The sequence below is a fragment of the Mesoplodon bidens genome (assembly GCF_964165515.1).
Source record: "Mesoplodon bidens genome assembly, chromosome: 3".
NCBI lineage: Eukaryota > Metazoa > Chordata > Mammalia > Artiodactyla > Ziphiidae > Mesoplodon > Mesoplodon bidens.
The window spans coordinates 160,830,190-160,847,609 of NC_138178.1; the positions used below are offsets into that span (position 1 = coordinate 160,830,190).

General features: G+C 38.4%; 1 protein-coding gene across 1 annotated transcript in view; it reads left to right on the forward strand.

Moving 5' to 3' along the window:
- FLRT2 (fibronectin leucine rich transmembrane protein 2) overlaps nucleotides 1-17,420 on the forward strand; it is a 103,873-nt gene that overhangs the window by 47,751 nt on the left and 38,702 nt on the right. The gene's annotated exons all lie outside the window — the stretch shown is intronic.

A 17,420-nucleotide genomic window follows, 5' to 3' on the forward strand; every position in this document is an offset into this window, starting at 1 on the left:
CTTTATGCTGCATTTTGCCAGAGCTGCATGCACTTTTATGCCTGAAATAAAGTAAAGGGTTTCTTTTTTTTTAGAGTGCAAAGGAATCTAGCCACACTTCTCCTATTAAGCCATCATTTCATGTGGAAAACTGTGCCAGTGTTTCTTATGTGGATACAACTACCATCTCCTAAATTTCAGAACTTTATTTTGATGAGACTTATGAGGAATCTAAGACCTCCCTGTTGACCAATGTGTTGTCTTCCCAAACAGTTTTTCTTCCAAATGGAATATTTTTCCACTGTTTGTGAATTGCATCTCTTTAGTCTACTTTGGAAAAAATTTACCCAAGACATGCTGGGTAAGGTAGGAAACAAAGGCCTTGGCCATTTTTTAAGAACAGACCAGGTCATGGCCAACACCACCAGGATTCATTTTCCCTGAAATTGATCTCTGGGTACCACCCACGCTTAGTGATACTTAGTCTTACTGACTCAATATCTCTGGGTACCACACATACTTTGTCTTACTGACTCAGCAGAAAAGATTTATGGTCATTAGGTTAGCAAATATTTTCACTTTGGCTTTTATTTAGTAGGTTTTCAGATACACTTACTGGGCATGCTTGTGAATATGGCCATACTGGCACAGAGCCTGTAATAGGTGGTTGTGATTGCCAAGGAAATAGTTCAGCAGCCTGGACCCAACCTTCTTCATCTGAAGGTTGTTTATTCCCAGGCTTTGCTCCTGGGCTTTTACCATCTCACTGAGATCTTGAAACCTGTACCCAGATGATCTTATACAGTCCTAATGCCTAAAACAGGCTGAAGGTACATTTTGAATATCTACCTCTGATACCTCTGGGTACCTCAGAGCAGAGTGTGTGTGGGTAGAACAAGAGACTCTGACCTACAACCCTGTTTCCCGTTTTCTGGAGCTGAAAACAATTTGTTCTTATTGAAATATTTCTTCAAGCTCAACAAATATCTACCGATACCTCTGGTTTCCCCTCAAAACATTATTTTAGAATGGATCAAGTGGTTCTGCGGCTCAAGAAAAGATAACACATCTTTTTCATAAGTATGTATAAGTTAAGTTGGAAATGGGGAAATGAAAGTTATCTGCTCTGGGATGGGCACATCGGGCCCCACAACGGGAATCCCCTGCCAAGCATAACTAAATGGAGTAAGGAGACACAAGCGGTTTGGACCCCTGCGTCTCTAAACAAAGTTGTTTACAGCAAGTAGTGAAAACCTTGCCCCAGACTGTGCTTCTTCCCATGGGGCAGATGGGCTAATGAATGAACAACCTGCAGCAGGAATTTCAAGCCTCTTTAAGAGATGCAGAGAGCGAGAGGGTGCAGGAGGGAAGGCAGAATGGGGGGCCCCCTTTTTTCCAGGAGAACCACCTTGCAGCCATAGTTCCACTGCTAAAGGCCTTCACGTCTGAGTGTCAAATTGTTCATCTGTAAATAAGTGATAATACTACCTCTTTGGCTGGGCTATCCAGAAGATTAAAGGGAGGAATATATGTTAAGTGCTTAGCACAGTGTCTGGGAGGGACGGGGCTTTTAAGGAGTTTGGTAAACCTTCATTCTCTCTTGCCTGTAAAATTCCATTTGTGAGGACATATTCTAGAATTGGGAAGGATGCTTATTGCACTAAGGCTTTAAGATAGCATTCACGACCTTGTATGTTTATATTCTGGGCTTCCTCTGATTAATAATCTGCCATTGAGTTCACCAGTGACCAATCTTGAGATAAAATGATCTTTCTTTACTTGCAATCTGTGCTATATTTGAAACTCTGTGAGAGGCAGCCTCAGAAACTCATGACCAAACCCTCAGTTATTCGGATTTCTTTCAGGTTTGCTGTTACTTTAATTATATGTGCTTTCTTATTTTCCTTTTGGGACAAGAGCTCTGTATTTTCATCACCATAGTTATCTTTTGATGCCTCAAAGTATTTGGCTGTTTTCCTCTATTTGGGCATAGAGACAGGGATGTTATAATTTGTCTAAAAGTATTTGCTCTCTCCAAACAGTAGAGAGAGTGTCTTACATTTATAAAGTGCCAAAACACTATCATTGTCTTGTGTTTGGTGCTTGCAAACTCAGAATTTTACGTGTTATTAAAAGCTTTCAACACCTTCTTTTCCTACTTTGAAAAAATAATCAGCATATTGCCTCTATCATTCTTTCAAAGAAAGCCAAAGACTGTGTTTTCCAACTTCTGAAAATCTAATTCCTAAAGCAACAGCAGTACAAACTGCTTGTGCCTTTTGCGAGGAGGCTAACAAGTCATCTGTCGATTTTGTTTTCAAATGCATTTCAGATTTGCAGTTCTACATATTAAAACTAATTGCTTGCTTGATGGTAGAAATATTCTATTGCATCAGAGAAAAGGCATTATAGACACCCCTCGAAAGTGCTCCAGATATCCTTCCAAGAGCACTGACATACTGCTCAGAGAGGAGCAGACATTCTGATGGCCAATTCAAATCCTCGCCATGAAGTTCATACAATGCCCACATGTTTTGTATTTCTGTTGAGAAAAAGTGAAAAACCAATTCTGTCCATGTGTGTTCCTGATCTTACATACAGTTATTCCTCTAACTATAGCTCAGAACATTTGTCAGCGAACTGTGAAGCTCTTGTTAAAGATAAAATAGGAATTCAAATCTCAAAATAAATAAGGAGCGATTTGTAATGCATTTTTCCTGTTTTTCATTTTGGGTTGGCGAATCTGAGGCCTGTGGAACGCCCTTGTGGGTGACCCCATTTAAATAATTATTCAGAGGCTATCGAATCTTATAATTCTGATGTCTCCTTTTGCTGTTGGTGTAGAAAACTACAAAGCCGAATCAATTTATTTAAATGTATTTTTGTATTTTGTCAATATGTATAAAAATGGAGGAGAGGAAGTGAAATGATTCATTTTCATTGACATATGAATCCATTTTCTCCTGCAGTGCTGTTACAGAACTCCCGTCCACACTAAGGGGAGGTGAGTGCATGCATGAAGAGGTGAATTCTAGTCACAGTCCACTGCTGCTGCCTTTAAAAAAAGATGTACGGATTTTGTATTAATTCCCTGCAGCCGTGCTCTCCTTCAAGATTCTGCTTTCTAGCCAGTATACTATTTTTCATTTTATTGGCCTCTGAGGACCATGCCCTGCCTTCTGTATGCCTGCTCTACTTCCCCTGCTGTCAACAGGACTTGAGTGAGATGGTCAAGGGCAGCAAATGGCAATCACTGCCCTTAGAGAGTTTGCCACAATGAGTTGAGAAGGAAAGGGCCACATATTTCTAACGTTGCATATGGTGTTACCTATTTGGTTGTCATCTATGCACAAAAGTACACCCAGTTTGTTGTTTAAAAAGTATGTATATTGGCACCTGTTTTTTTTTTTTTCCAGTTCTACATGTAACCGTTCAGAAAACTACTAAACATTCCATTGCAGCAGCTTTTTTGACTTGCGCCAGAACAAAAATCACAGGCATGCTATGTTAGCTAGACAGTGTAAAAGCATATTGCATATATTATTATCAGATGAGAACATCTTTATAAGTCCATAATCATTCTGAATAATAATGGCAGCAGTAACAATGGTAACTGATGGATGATAAACCAAGAATAGATGGCTAAGTGGCTGTCTCTAAGATGTCACCTTGTAAATTAGAGGCAGAGCAGAAGGGAAGGATGCACTGGCTTGACTTTCCAGGCAGGGCCTCCAACCCCTATCGTGGACAAAAAACAATAGATGCTGCAGCAAGCTGGGGGAAAATGGGGGCTGAGGAATGTTACAAACCATTTTAAGGAACTTTTTGGTTATTTCACATATTTAGTTTATATAGCTCAATTCAGAAGCATTCTTGTAAAAGAGTATTGCTTCAAATTATAGACATGCTGAGGGTCACAGACAGCTTTATGGGCAGGTGAAATACTGCTGCCTTGTCATGGTGGGGATAAACTGAGTCTACTTGACATCTGAATGGCCAGCTCTGCCCCTCAAATCCAGCCAGACACTCAGAAATCTGGGATCATCCTGCAAACCTGGGATCTGAGCCACAGAAACACATCCCTCCCAGTTGGAACCTCATACCTTCTGATCTGCCCTGGCAGTCCTGATAGAAATCAGCTTTTGGAAACACTTTGAATTCTTTTCTTTGAGCTGACCGACCTCTGTAGTGAATCTCCACCCTTCCCTAGGGAAATGGTCCCCCTTCCAGCTGGCCCTCATGGACCTCGTGCTTCTCTTCCCCCTGGAGCTGCCTTTGAAGTCAGAGGGGGCTGTGCAGTGGCCGATGGGAGTGGGGAGGTGGGTGGAGGGGGGGAGTGGGGGCCGGCTGAAATCCATGTTGTTTGATGGGATTACAGATTTCTCTTTTGCTTCCTTTTAAAAATATATATTTACTTTTTATTTTGAAATGTGTGTCTTCTCTTGGCTAAGGTAAAGACAGAATTATTCTGGTTTTAAAGAACACCACTAGAGCCAGCCTGTTTATGCAAAGTTGACTGTAACAAGCAGCTGCCACCAAAGCCACTAGTGCCAGGACTTGGAAATTGGACATACACCCATCCCATTTAGGCTTAGGCTATTTTAGGAGTGGAGAAAGGCTGGGAGGTGTCAGAAAATTTATAACTGAAGCCTGATGCTCTATCTTCTTTAGTGTCTCATTTTCTAGTTACCTGGAGAAACTTACCTCTCAGAACCTCAATTTTCCTTATTTGTAAAATGGAAATAAAACTCTTAGCTCATGGGGGTGTTCTGAAGATTAAAGGATGCAGTATTCTTAAGCACTTTATATAGTTGCTGGTTCATCTGAACTGCTTAAGAACCTTTGTCATTATCAGGGTCGTATTTATGGTACAACAAATTTCTATTGAATGTGTACAGGGTTCTAGTGGGCAGAAGTTGACAGAGTCCTCTTTGAAAGCAACACCCCTGGAGTCATAACAAATCTTTTTGTGGCTATATGCACCAGTAGTGATAGTCCAGATTCATAGAGGCTATTGGGATTTCTTAAAATCAGTAGTTATCAAAAGGGGAGGCCTGAGTCGCTTGTAGATTCGTTCTTGAGCATCTACCAGTCTGGTTTGAGTTGTCGCAGTTTTGTCACTCAGATTTGCATCTTGTCTTTCTTTCTGTTTTTAGCTGTTTGGATTTCTCCCAAAGTATTTGTGGCTAAAATTCCCTTTGGACTCTGAGTTGTCTTTTTTACATAAGCTTTGGATTGGACTCAATAGAATGTCAAGATGCCGGGCACATTCAGCCTAATAGCAGGTGGGTGTCTGCTGGACAGTGTGCCTGATTTGCCTGATAGTCACAAAGTTAGGCTAGAATTAATGATCCAGGGAAGATGCTGTTGATGTTGCAGGATTTTTGCAGAGTTATCACAAGTAGTTTTGTTTTCTCCTTCTAATGGGATTGTGTTTGCTCAAGAAATACATGTTCATATATGTATGTGTGTGTTTATTATGACATAGAGCCTATTTATTCTTGGTAACTAACATTCACACACACCTCAAAATCTGGCTCATAAACCTAAAAAAGTTTAGTTTAAGTTAACAGTTTTTCTCTGTCTGATTAATCTTCAAGGAGAAGAAAACATTCAAATGCTGAGTGAATCGCTGAAGTTTTTGTTTATACTTACTAGGATAGTTTTCTGTTGTATTTTGGGCTAATTTCAGAAAACAAGGGGTCAGCAGAAGGGAGGTGAATTGGGGTGACGGGTGAAGGAATGGGGTTACAGCCAGACACTACTACGTTTGAATCTTGCTTCTACTGTTTAGAGGATGTTTAACATTGAGAAAACCTCCTGCCTTTTGATTTTCTTTTTCCTCTGGACTTTCCTTGTATATCAGGGAGTAAAAAACGATTAAATGTGGAAATGCAAGTGAAGTACCTGGTGTCATCTTAGGCGCCCCTGAATGGTGACTTGCTAGCTAATCAGTAGAAATGCAAGACCTCAGCAATGGTTTCTGGTTTCTGCCATGTTTATACTGTAACTGGTCTTTTTGTTTTTTCATACTCTGTATCTTGCAGCAGGCTTTCTCTTGTTTCTGCTTTTAATTTCAAATATAAACCCAACTCTGGAACCCAGACCTTCTCATGGTTGACCACAAATGGCCTTAAATTCACAAGACCTCCCACAGCGGGGATGATATTAAACATTCTGATCTAGATTTGGGCAGGGGATGAATAAAATGCAAATGAGGTTTATGCAAATCAGCTTCCCATTTGTTTGGAGATGGTCCGGAGGCAGCAGCAGTCATGGGGTGTTCCAGGATTCTAGAACAGAGCAAGCAGTGCTCTGAATGACAAGCCGGTGGCTTCACATAGCTCATTACAGGATGCCACTGACCCCTAGAGAAGACCGGCCTCTATATTTTGTGGTCAAAGAAAAGAAAACAATAGTTTGACAGTACCACTGAGTCCTAGTTCAAACAGTTTAGAAAATCTACCACGTCTCCACTTCTTGGAACAAAATGGCGGTCATTCCGTTCCTTTGGTTCAAAGCCCCAGTCGGTCCTCATGGGCATTCATAGTCACGAGTCCAGTAACGTTAGCATTGAAGATTGACCCCAGAATGAAGACTTCCATTTTCTTCTGGAGTGAAAGGTTAAAAATTCTCCCTGTGCAGTGGTGACATTACATATATTTTATAAAGTTTGTTTTGTAGTATCCATTATTTTTAAATTTGTAGAACTAGATTTTAAATAATAACATTCTTTATTTTTATTCAGAAAAAAATGTGTATTTTTTTGCAGGGCCAGTTTGAGGGTGGTGTCCAAAAGGTCCTTTGCCACGTTTCACTTGAGTGAAAAAAGTCTAATATTTGGGGTCATTCTGCAGTGTTATTTCTCCATATTGTCTTGTCCACCTTTAGGATGTGTGACAAATATGACAGATATCTATCATTTCATTTCAACTTGGATGATAGCCTTTGATGGGATGAAGTCTTAGCTATGGATGACGACTATACCTGTGAACACAGTTGCAAGTTTGGCTTCAACTTTGGTGTTTCCATACAGTGAGGGTCGGGCTTTTCTTTTCATGGAGTGCATCATTTACACTAGCTGTTTTCTTCCTTGGGGATGGTGGCAAGTGGGGAGCATTACTAATACAGTATGTTAGTGGAAAGAGCACCAGCACTGGAGAAGGAGCTAGTCTTAAATACTTGTTTGATCATTATTTTTATGCATCTGAGTCATCCTGTCTTTAAATTGTACAAAAGGGGTCTTTCTGCCATGTTCTTATGAAGCTTAAGGAAGAAGCTATTTATAGGAAGCAGTAACTCTAACAATGGAAGATATTTACTTAATAACAGCTACCATCCCATTGTCTGTATGATTTGCCTGGTTTAAGGTGTACATAGGTCTTACTCTTAGGTCTACAGGCTGGTGGTAAGGCAAAACAAATGGAGTTTTGATATTCTATTCAACAGTAAGATGAGCATTATTTTGATACATAATGCCTTACGACTATGTGATGTGTGTGTGTTTGTGTGTGTGTGTGTGTGTGTGTGTAATGGGTAATCACAGTTTGTTTTGATTTAGGAAGCTCAATGAAAGTGGCAGAAATCTTGAGTTGGGTACCTAAGGAGGGGATAGAATCTATTTGCTCAAAGACTCATAGAGGTCTTCCTCAACCCCACTCACTGATTTTCATTGTACTTCGTGTTTGTTTGAGGCGGTAGAGCAAAGTGGTTAAGAAGTCAAGAATGAGTTCAGTCTGGGTTGAAATGCTGGCACTTATAAGTGTTGATCTTAGTTAGTTACTTAACCTCTGTGGGCTCCGTTTCTTCATTGGTACAATGGGAGAAACTAGAGAACCATGTTCATAATGCTAATGCACGGATTAAATGAAGATGACTAAAGTAAGGTGTATAGCACGTAGTTAGGCACTGAGTAGATAAATCATAGCTCTTGGTATTGTTATTATCATTACTATGATAGGTATAATGGGGGATAATGGATAGTCTTATATTAAGCAGTCACTGTGGAGATTACATGCAATAATTATGCATAAATTTGTCCTGCAAAGAAAGTGCTCAATAAAGTCTAGCTGTTTTTATTACTAACTTGGGATGAAAGCATCTAATTTTGAGAGATGTTAAATAGTAGCTATGAAAAAGAGCATCCTTTTGTAGGGCTCTGTGTATGTTAGATCAATTTTTTTTATTTTACTATATATTTCCATAATATTCTGCATATTTTTTTGAGAATAACAGTTGCACATTGTTTCACTGCACAACTTTGGAGGTTAAAGCTAAGCTTCCTCCCTACTCCCCTCTCCTGGCCCTTATCTAAAGTAGAAAACCATCTGAAAAAATAGTACCCAGAGAAAATTCCCATGTGAGGAATAAAATTGTCCTTGTGAAGGGTTAGGGCTCTAGGAACTGTGTGCAGAAAATCATTGAAAAATAATCTCTGTAAGATTCTGAAAGTTACTGGGACGGATCAGCTCTGAAAGTTAGAATGTCCCAATCCTTCCAGTAGTAAATACTTCAGGGACATTTATTTATTTTAAATTAATTTTGATTCATTTAATTTTTTATGCTATGTCATACTACCTAAAGAAGCAGAGGTAATGAGAAAGGATAGATAAGGTTCATCCATTTTGTTAGATCAAAACTTAAACACTTTTAACCCATTTGAGATCCTTGCTGCTGGTAAACTGGAGTGGGCAAAGTTCCCCAATAGAAACAATCAAGGAGTTAATCCAGGGAGCAACTGAGGGGCACTCTGTCCCATGAACAGAATTCAAATGTGGGTTAAAGCAGTGAATTTTGGGAGCAGAACACTCCCATTTTGGCAATAGTGGCTTGAAACCCTAGGTACACACAGAATCAGGCAGTAGATGTCATGGGGAGAGCCTCCAGTCACATCCCAGGGTCCCTACAGGATAAAGTCAAGATCAGAGGTCATGGCTCGCTTAAAGAATGTTTCCTCAAGGCGTTGTGCAAGGAAGAAAATATATCTTACTTTATATAATATGTGTGCTGCATGTTGGTTGTACTGATCTGTACCTCCTGAAAATCACTGAGAAGGAAGAGAAAAATGGGCCTTTCTTAAGCTAATCAGAATCTGACAATGGGTATATAGATGTTTTAAGAATAGGAGATGATTGGCACTAGTTTTTTGTTATTGATGGGCTCCTGTGGCTCCCTGGACTGTCTTTATCCCTGAGATAGGATTTATTTATTTTTCCCTCAGGGAATATGGGCTCCCCTTTATCTTACCTATAACCTTTCAGTCTTAGGAAGGCTCCACAATTAAACTGGTCTGTTGTCCTAACCTTTTTTTTTTTTTTTTTTTTTTTTTTTTTGCCGTACACGGGCCTCTCACTGTTGTGGCCTCTCCCATTGTGGAGCACAGGCTCCGGAGACGCAGGCTCAGCGGCCATGGCTCACGGGCCCAGCCACTCCATGGCATGTGGGATCTTCCCAGACCGGGGCACAAACCCGTGTCCCCTGCATTGGCAGGCGGACTCTTAACGACTGCGCCACCAGGGAAGCCCCCTAACCTCTCTATGTAAGCGCTGGTGAACTAGGGCTTCTTAGCTACTTGCCTCACAAAATGCAAGAGTCGATTAATATGTGCACAGGACTAGGAAATGCCTTTTAGGAATGGCATGAGCATATACCAGGCCTTATAGTATTGACTTAGGCTTTGCACTCATTTCCTTCTTTAAATAATTAGCAGGAGAAATTACATGAAAAATATATATGCTGAAAGGTATAAATGAAAAAAAAAATAGTGGGGACCAGTTAAAGCCATGAAAGGCATTTTTTAAATGATCTTAATTCTGTATTTCTGTCAAGCAGTAGAAATTCCATGCCTAGGTTGGGTGACTGGATACAGTCAGACTTGGAGGTTCTTCCTTAGACATTTCTGCAGCTCTTTCTCCCCTTCCTATCTTTTGGGACATGACAATATGCCCTCCAGAGCCACAGAGGACAGACATTCTTCCCTGGGGTCCCATGCAGTCCTGCCTGGGTTCAGTAGAGAGTCACTTACTCTGTGGGAGCTGGCCTCCACCGCAGATGCCTGCTGACACAGGGTTCTAAGTGGCACTGAAAGCTGCTTTATGAGCTTTGCAGAATCGGTGTGCATGCCTGCAGCTGCATGTCTGTGAGAATACTGGTGGGTTCAGGCACTGCTGTCTCTACCTTAGTCAGGCTTTCTGTGTGGGAGCTATATGAGGCTTTTGTACTCCTGCTGACTTTTCATTGCAAATGGGACCACATCCAAAAAGCAGGGAAGAGGGTGGGCTTGAACGGGGAGCATGGTAGGGGCAACAAATAAATATATGAGAGGGCTGAGGAAAAGCAAGAGGCAGACGAGGGCCTCTGTGGTATCATGAAAGGATATGTAACTTAGAACTGGGAAATGTGGTTGGTGTTCTTCCATGGCTGCTGACCTTGAACCCTGGTTTCCATATTTGTAAAATTGTGGTCCAAATATCTCTCTACAAGTTGGAGGTGAGATTGAGGGAGATAATGCTTGTCAAGTTATCTGTCATCAGGACTCAATAAGTGTCTCTAGCCCCTAAGCCTTTCCAAGCCACCACTCCTCAGGTTTGACTGAGGTGAGCATCTGTCCTCTGTGTTCAAAGAGCAAGATGTTACTCAAATGTTTTATTTCTCTTACTGTTCTTTGTCCCACTTGGTTCATTGCAGATGATCATTTTTCAGGGCAGTCTTTGTATTATCAGTCTGCTAGTCCTGCTTTTCCCACTCAAAGGGGGCTCAATCGTGTTCAGTTATAATGGGAATTCCAAAATTATCCCCACTTGAAAACTGCGAACCTTTTTATTTCTGATTACATATGTAAGGTGAGCTTATTTGTAGATAATTTGGAAAATCCAAAGTTAAAGAGGAAAATAACCAGCAATTATAATCTCAGCACACAGAAAGAATCATTGCATGTGTGGGTATGTGTTTTACAGAGACATGAGAGTATATATGATGAGTATTTTATTGAGTATCATATTAATATGTTATTTAGAGTTCTGGATTCTGCAACATAAGGTTTGTTGAGATCAAGGGTGGGTGAATTTTATTTTCTTCATTTTAGAATGAGAATATAAATGCATATACATTTTCTTTTCTTGTTGTTCTTCAGGAGTACCAATGCTTCAGCTTTGCTGATAGTCAGTGATAATGATTGTAAATATTTGTTTATGTTATTTATCTTCTTTGCATTGGTTCTACATGCCACACACATACATAGTTAATACACGTCTACCCATACATACATGTTATATGTGTTATATAACATATAACATATATATTATATATGTATTATTATGATTTATATATATTTTATATAACATATAAACATAACATATATATATAGATATATAGATATATAGATATAAAACATATAACACATATATATGATTTTTTAAATTCTTTTTGCAGAAGAGGAAAATGAGGCACAGGGAGGTTAAGTAACTTGCCCACATGTCACACAGCCTGTGACAATGGAGCCCAGCTTCAGTCCCAGGGTCTGTGGAGCATGAGCTTTTATCTATTCTGCCTACTGCATTGATAATGCTGGTGTAAGAAATAATGATCAATCAAGGAGCTTGAAATTTCAGTTATGCAAGATGAATAAGTTCCAACGATCTCTTATACAACATTGTGCCTATATTAACAATTCTGTATTATACACTTAAAAATTGAGGGTTTGTTGAGGGTAATCTTGCTAAGTGTTCCTACCACAATAAAATGAAAGTTTTAAAAAATAAATGAAAAAATACCCCAAATAGGAATTTTATAATCCTGGTAAAATTCACCAGGATTATGTGCCAATCCTTGCACAGTTTGGGAATTGAAAATATGGTATTTCATTATATATATATATATATATATATATATATATATATATATATATATATATATATCAAAGTAAAAAAGCGTCTTTGTTTAAGTTGTTTTTAAACAGTTGAAACCAGAACACTAGTCAGGCCAATTCTCATGGGCATAGTAGACATGGAATGAGTTTAGTAATGATCCCATCACTTGTACAATGGGGCCGTGATATTTCTCAAAGTCAGAAGAAAAATGTTCTAATCCAAAAGATCAACACAGGAAGGTAAGCTGATTCTCATGGAGTTTAGTTTAATCAAAGAAATTCCCAGGTAGCATGTGAATGTTAAAAATAGTAGAGGTTTTTGTTTTTGTTTTTGTTTCTGAGTTGGCTTCCCTTTATAGATCAGTATTCTCCAGTTTGACTCTATGGAAATCTACACTATTTTATATAAAGAATATCTTACTTGATATTTGGTCCTTGGTTGTGTGTTAGAAAAGGTGTATTTCCAGTTTTACCATCAAATGAGGAAGCTCAGTTTTACTTTGCTTTCAAAATGATATTCTAAAAAAAACACACTTTCTTTCAGCATTTCAAGGCATGGGCACAAGTAGATTTTAGCCTTGAAACTGCTCTGTCATCTAGTTTGTAGCCGGCTAAGGAATGAAAAAAAAAAAAAAAAGAAAAACAGAGCTTATATTGGTCACTCTAATTGCCACTGACAGCAGACACCAGTTTGCCCACAGTTCCAAATAATTCCCAAGGAAGAGCTACTCTGCTGTCCGAGATTTTCCAGATTTGTTTTGTTTGCTCATTTGATATATAATCCTGTGGTTTACACCACCTAAAGCAGAAAAATATATTCGATTCTTAGGTCATTTTAACTAGAACTTGCTCAGGTTCTAACTATTTCAACAAATTAAAGGACTTGACTGTGGAATTTTTTTTTTTTTTTTTGAAGTGAACACTTTGCTATTACTCAAGCTCTAACCACAGGTTCAGCAGACAAATGCAAACTGTCTCTAGATGTGGTCACAGTTGACAGCTCAAAAGAATGAAATCAGAACCCTTAAAATTGAAATAAAAAATCACTCTTGGAATAAAAACTCGTATTTCAAAGGTGATATTAAAATGATAATAATTTTAAACATCCCTTTTTAGCATAAACTTCTCCTGATTAAACACTACCCACAAAACTGTAAGGCTGTATTGTCTTAATCATCCATTTAGGGAAACCTCTGGAACTCTCACAGGGTAAATGATGAGGAATGTTCTGGAGGATTGCTTTTATTTTATTTTATTTTTTTTTGTTTGCTATTGTTGGTTATTTTTCTAATATTTAGAAAGTTATTTCTTCTGTTCTTGGAATTACTGTTACATTAAACTTTTACATAATGTCCTTAATTCCCTCTTTGCTTTAGACATTATATATTAGTTTCCTATTATAAGCAACAATTAGTTTATAAGCTCTTCCCTTTCCTTCACCACTTAATTTGAAGCAATACAATTGTTGCCTTTTACATTTGCCTTGTACTATACAATAAGCTAAAACATTTACTACCTGATTTGTCAGCCTCAGAGGATAATTTTTTTTTAATTTTTTTTTATTAGTTTCTGCTTTATAACAAAGTGATTCAGTCATACATATACATCTGTTCCCACATCCCTTCCCTCATGCATCTCCCTCCCTCCCACCCTCCCCATCCCACCCCTCCAGGCGGTCACAAAGCACCGAGCTCATCTCCCTGTACTCTGCGGCTGCTTCCCACTATCTATCTACCTTACGTTTGGTAGTGTATATATGTCCATGCCTCTCTTTCGCTTTGTCACAGCTTACCCTTCCCCCTCCCCATATCCACAAGTCCATTCTCAATTAGGTCTGTGTCTTTATTCCCGTTTTAACCCTAGGTTCTTCATGACATTTTTTTTTTTAATTCTGTATATATGTGTTAGCATACGGTATTTGTCTTTCTCTTTCTGACTTACTTCACTCTGTATGACAGACTCTAGGTCTATCCACCTCATTACAAATAGCTCAGTTTCGTTTCTTTTTATGGCTGAGTAATATTCCATTGTATATATGTGCCACATCTTCTTTATCCATTCATCCGATGATGGACACTTAGGTTGTTTCCAGCTCCGGGCTATTGTGAATAGAGCTGCAATGAACATTTTGGTACATGTCTCTTTTGGAATTATGGTTTTCTCAGGGTATATGCCTAGTAGTGGGATTGCTGGGTCATATGGTAGTTCTATTTGTAGATTTTAAGGAACCTCCATACTGTTCTCCATAGTGGCTGTACCAATTCACATTCCCACCAGCAGTGCAAGAGTGTTCCCTTTTCTCCACACCCTCTCCAGCATTTATTGTTTCTAGATTTCTTGATGATGGCCATTCTGACTGGTGTGAGATGATATCTCATTGTAGTTTTGATTTGCATTTCTCTAATGATTAATGACGTTGAGCATCCTTTCATGTGTTTGTTGGCAGTCTGTATATCTTCTTTGGAGAAATGCCTATTTAAGTCTGCTGCCCATTTTTGGATTGGGTTGTTTGTTTTTTTGCTATTGAGCTGCATGAGCTGTTTATAAATTTTGGAGATTAATCTTTTGTCAGTTGCTTCATTTGCAAATATTTTCTCCCATTCTGAGGGTTGTCTTTTGGTCTTGTTTATGGTTTCCTTTGCTGTGCAAAAGCTTTTAAGTTTCATTAGGTCCCATTTATTTATCTTTGTTTTTATTTCCATTTCTCTAGGAGGTGGGTCCAAAAGGATCTTGCTGTGATTTATGTCATAGAGTGTTCTACCTATGTTTTCCTCTAAGAGATTGAGAGTTTCTGGCTTTACATTTAGGTCTTTAATCCATTTTGAGCTTATTTTTGTGTATGGTGTTAGGGAATGATCTAATCTCAAACTTTTACATGTCCCTGTCCAGTTTTCCCAGCACCACTTATTGAAGAGGCTGTCCTTTCTCCACTGTACATTCCTGCCTCCTTCATCAAAGATAAGTTGGCCATATGTGCATGGGTTTATCTCTGGGCTTTCTATCCTGATCCACTAATCTATCTTTCTGATTTTATGCCAGTACCACACTGTCTTGATTACTGTAGCTTTGTAGTATAGTCTGAAGTCAGGGAGCCTGATTCCTCCAGCTCCGTTTTCCGTTCTCAAGATTGCTTTGGCTATTCGGGGTCTTTTGTTTTTCCAAATAAATTTTGAAATTTTTTGTTCTAGTTCTGTGAAAAATGCCAGTGGTAGTTTGATAGGGATTGCAATGAATCTGTAGATTGCTTTGGGTAGTAGAGTCATTTTCACAATATTGATTCTTCCAATCCAGGAGCATGGTATATCTCTCCATCAATTTGTATCATCTTTAATTTCTTTCATCAGTGTCTTATAATTTTCTGCATACAGGTCTTTTGTCTCCTTAGGTAGGTTTATTCCTAGATATTTTATTCTTTTTGTTGCAATGGTAAATGGGAGTGTTTTCTTGATTTCATTTTCAGATTTTTCATCATTAGTGTACAGGAATGCCAGAGATTTCTGTACATTAATTTTGTATCCTGCTACTTTACCAAATTCATTGATTAGTTCTAGAAGTTTTTCGGTAGCATCTTTAGGATTCTCTATGTATAGTATCATGTCATCTGCAAACAGTGACAGCTTTACTTCTTCTTTTCCAATTTGGATTCCTTTTATTTCCTTTTCTTCTCTGATTGCTGTGGCTAAAACTTCCAAAATTATGTTGAATAAGAGTGGTGAGAGTGGGCAGCCTTGTCTTGTTCCTGATCTTAGTGGAAATGGTTTCAGTTTTTCACCATTGAGGACAATGTTGGCTGTGGGTTTGTCATATATGGCCTTTATGATGTTGAGGAAAGTTCCCTCTATGCCTACTTTCTGCAGGGTTTTTATCATAAATGGGTGTTGAATTTTGTCAAAAGCTTTCTCTGCATCTATTGAGATGATCATATGGTTTTTCTCCTTCAACTTGTTAATATGGTGTATCACACTGAATGATTTGCGTATATTGAAGAATCCTTGCATTCCTGGAATAAACCCCACTTGATCATGGTGTATGATCCTTTTAATGTGCTGTTGGATTATGTTTGTTAGTATTTTGTTGAGGATTTTTGCATCTATGTTCATCAGTGATATTGGCCTGTAGTTTTCTTTCTTTGTGACATCCTTGCCTGGTTTTGGTATCAAGGTGATGGTGGCCTCGTAGAATGAGTTTGGGAGTGTTCCTTCCTCTGATATTGTTTGGAAGAGTTTGAGAAGGATGGGTGTTAGCTCTTCTCTAAATGTTTGATAGAATTCGCCTGTGAAGCCATCTGGTCCTGGGCTTTTGTTTGATGGAAGATTTTTAATCACAGTTTCAATTTCAGTGCTTGTGATTGGTCTATTCATATTTTCTATTTCTTCCTGAGTCAGTCTTGGCAGGTTGTGCATTTCTAAGAATTTGTCCATCTCTTCCAGGTTGTCCATTTTATGGGCATAGAGTTGCTTATAGTAATCTCTCATGATCTACTATATTACTGCCGTGTCAGTTGTTACTTCTCCTTTTTCATTTCTAATTCTATTGATTTGAGTCTTCTCCCTTCTTTTCTTGATGAGTCTGGCTAATGGTTTATCAATTTTGTTTATCTTCTCAAAGAACCAGCTTTTAGTTTTATTGATCTTTGCTATCGTTTCCTTCATTTCTTTTTCATTTATTTCTGATCTGATTTTTATTATTTCTTTCCTTCTGCTAACTTTGGGATGTTTTTGTTCTTCTTTCTCTAATTGCCTTAGGTGCAAGGTTAGGTTGTTTATTCGAGATGTTTCCTGTTCCTTAAGTTGGGATTGTATTGCTATAAACTTCCCTCTTAGAACTGCTGTTGCTGCATCCCATAGGTTTTGGGTCGTCGTGTCTCCATTGTCATTTGTTTCTAGGTATTTTTTTATTTCCTCTTTGATTTCTTCAGTGATCACTTCATTATTAAGTAGTGTATTGTTTAGCCTCCATGTGTTTGTATTTTTTACAGCTCTTTTCCTGTAATTGATATCTAGTCTCATAGCATTGTGGTCAGAAAAGATACTTGATACAATTTCAATTTTCTTAAATTTTCCAAGGCTTGATTTGTGACCCAAGATATGATCTATCCTGGAGAATGTTCCATGAGCACTTGAGAAAAATGTGTATTCTGTTGTTTTTGGATGGAATGTCCTATAAATATCAATTAAGTCCATCTTGTTTAATGTATCATTTAAAGCTTGTGTTTCCTTATTTATTTTCATTTTGGAAGATCTGTCCATTGATGAAAGTGGGGTGTTAAAGTCCCCTACTATGATTGTGTTACTGTCGATTTCTCCTTTTATGGCTGTTAGTATTTGCCTTATATATTGAGGTGCTCCTATGTTGGGTGCATAAATATTTACAATTGTTATATCTTCTTCTTGGATCGATCCCTTGATCATTATGTAGTGTCCTTCTTTGTCTCTTCTAGTAGTCTTTATTTTAAAGTCTATTTTGTCTGATATGAGAATGGCTACTCCAGCTTTCTTTTGGTTTCCATTTGCATGGAATATCTTTTTCCATCCCCTTACTTTCAGTCTGTATGTGTCTCTAGGTCTGAAGTGGG